Raw genomic sequence first — 3177 nt, 5'->3', positions numbered from 1 at the left:
AATGAAAAGTATAGGACCCACGAAGGAATTGTTGAGAGGTTTTTTTATAGTGGAAAGAGGTATGAGGTTTTTAACTTTTGATGTGGCGTAAACGTGGTAATGAAGAAACTCACAATGGGTTCTAACAACTGTGGATGCCCTAAGCTTCATCCATCCATTATACAGTAAATATTTTGTTTTTACTTGTAGAAACAATATTTATTAAGATAATTTAATTTATTAAATTACTTACATCATATCTTAGATTTATGTACTTTTATTCATTTATAAAGTATTGCCTCATAATCAATTTAAACAATTATAATTTCTAAATTAATCTTAATATTTTATCTTTAAAAAATTATTAAATAAAGAAAGAAAAAGAATAGAAGGAAATATTCTTATTCTCTTAGCAAGGATAAGAATAAGGATAATAATGGGACGGGGAGGGAGCAGATTTATTATCCCCATCTTCGCTCCGTCTTTATTTTTTCGGGTTCTGAAATTTTTCGAATCCGAAACCACTGAGATCAAATCTTCATCTCATTCCATCCCCAAATTTAATTTATATTATTATTATTATTTTATTATTATTATTATTAATAATGATAATATTAATATTAAAATCAATAATAATAATAATAATATTATTATTATTATTTTTAAAAATTTTAATTTTGAATATCACGATTGATATTTTATTTTTGAGTTAAAGTAAAGTCGTATTATCATGGTAAAAAATTGTATCGTGTGCTAATATATTTTGTAATTAGGAACAAAGAAAATATATAATTAATAGCATATGTTGAACATCACTTTTTGAGCAGCTTTAAAAAGGAAGTTTTGATTCAGTAAAATGATATAGTATTTTTTATTTAAAAATATTTAATTATTTAATAAATTTAGTTGCAAATGATAAATAGACCAAAATTGTATTTTAATTATAAAATATAAATAAAACAAAAATGAATTTTTGGTAAGGAAATTTAGAAAATCAAATCTATTAATAAAAAATATTCTAATATTTTAATCCACTTAGCTTGGGTCAAAATAGCACCAAGTTTTTTTTTTAAGTATAATTTTTAATTGCTCTTTTTAAAATGGATTAATGAATTTTATTTTATTTGTTATTACAGGGTAAGAACGGCAAAAGAAGATTTGCTCGCCCTCGGCATTTCCATCAATCTATTCTTAGGTCAATACGAAGAAAGTAAATTACAGATGACTACTAGCCACTAGTACAAATGGCTAAGATATGGAGAGAGTAAAAGCTAAGAATCATAGACTTACTCTATGATGCCCTAACACTATCATCCAACGGTAGAATATTTATATAGTCTTCCAAATATTCACGGTATGATTTGGCGTCGTATTGTAAGACATTTGGCTTATGTTAGAGGAAAATTTTAAACATTTTACTCTAATTATATGACTAGCTGTAGTATATTTTCCTCTAATTGCTATTTCAGAATGTCCATTAATTAAATTTAATTAATGATATATTTATTGTATATGGAATAAAGATATTAATAATACATTTAAACATCTTACTATTTTATTAAAAATCTTTCCCTTTTACTAACTAACTTTGGTGAACCTTAAAATGAATTTAGTACTTTTTTCTATTTATACTAAAAATAATTCCAAGGTTTATTAGTAATTCCACAAGCAGTGATCTAGAGTTCGAGACTCAGCTACGACATATTATTATGAATTTTTGTCATCATTAATTTTCTCTGATTGTTTTATATATAAAAAATATAGTTCTCTTTAGTCTCACATCTTAGAATTGACAACAATCAAAAAAGCTTCTATAAATATATTAGGCCGACAATATTAAAAAAATACACTTTTCTTAATTTTTTTACTAAGATAAGTATAATATTAAATTAAATTAATTTTTTTTGCGTAGGGAAGCCCGTTACAGTAGTTTATTGCTCGGATTCTGTAGCATCACCCTTGCATTATTGTACTATTGCATGTGTCTGACGAATCTTACCCAAATAATTAATTCTTGGTTCTTGGAATTATATTACGCACGCAACGCGTGTGCCGATCACTAGTATGTATAATATACATTTACAATATTGATGGGATTTCTTGCCGTGTAAAATTAAATTAATCTTAATTTATTAGGGATTTATTACTAGGTGTCTAGTTACATTTGACCTACTTAGACTTTTATTTTGTCAATGTTTCCATTAAACTTTTGACTATCAAATATCCAGTCAAACCTTTTGACTCGCTTGGAATTTCTTTTTGCCAACTTTCTCATTGAATTTTTGATCACTAAGTCAAGTCAACTATTGACATACTTGGACTTTTCTCTTGTGCTAAGTGTCTGGTCCTTCGTGATCCATTTAAACTTCTAGTCTATGTTAAATATCTGGTCCATGACCCACTTGAACTTTTCTTTTATCAATTTCTAGTAAGACTTTTGACATCATCATAATATTCGGTCAACCTTTACATAATTGACTTCTTCTTATGTTGATTAAATATCAAAACTCAAACTCCCAAATTTGAGTCAATCAGAGTTTTGTCAATTTAGTTAACCTTAACATGAGATAAATTGTACTAACTAGTTCCACCATTTATTGGATATTAATTAATGCCATTAGATTGCGACACCAACATGTGATCCCATTTATAAATATACATAAATTTAGTTAAAATATAGAGTATAGATATATAATTTTATAATTATATTATATAATCATATATTAGTATGCTAATATAAAATTATATATTATATATTATATATTTCATTTATATAATTTAAAATAATTAATGTGTAGGGTTGTATTTAAATTGTATTTTGAAATTATTCGTAGGTTCACATGATTAATCTGATGTATTTAATTAAATGATGATAAAATAAGTAAATTTATTTATAAATAGACTATCCAACCTTAACATCAATTATGCTTTTGAAAAAAAAAAAATATATGCTCACTTTAGAAAAAAAAATAACAAAATTAAATTCAATTTTTTTTTTAAAAAAACTTAATTAAATGCAAATTATATTCTCTTGCGTTCACCTTCTCATCCATGCAGATTATAGTTTGGATCTGTCAAATTCAGACATGTCGTAATTCAGGTATGCCCAAACTTTTTTAATTCACAGTTCCACTAAAAGAATAGTATAAATTTTATTGGCCAGAATCTGGTCAATTAGAATTTTTTATCATTCAATTA

This window comes from Zingiber officinale, chromosome 2A (genome assembly GCF_018446385.1).
Source record: "Zingiber officinale cultivar Zhangliang chromosome 2A, Zo_v1.1, whole genome shotgun sequence".
NCBI classification, from domain to species: domain Eukaryota; kingdom Viridiplantae; phylum Streptophyta; class Magnoliopsida; order Zingiberales; family Zingiberaceae; genus Zingiber; species Zingiber officinale.
This window is presented reverse-complemented; position numbering follows the sequence as displayed.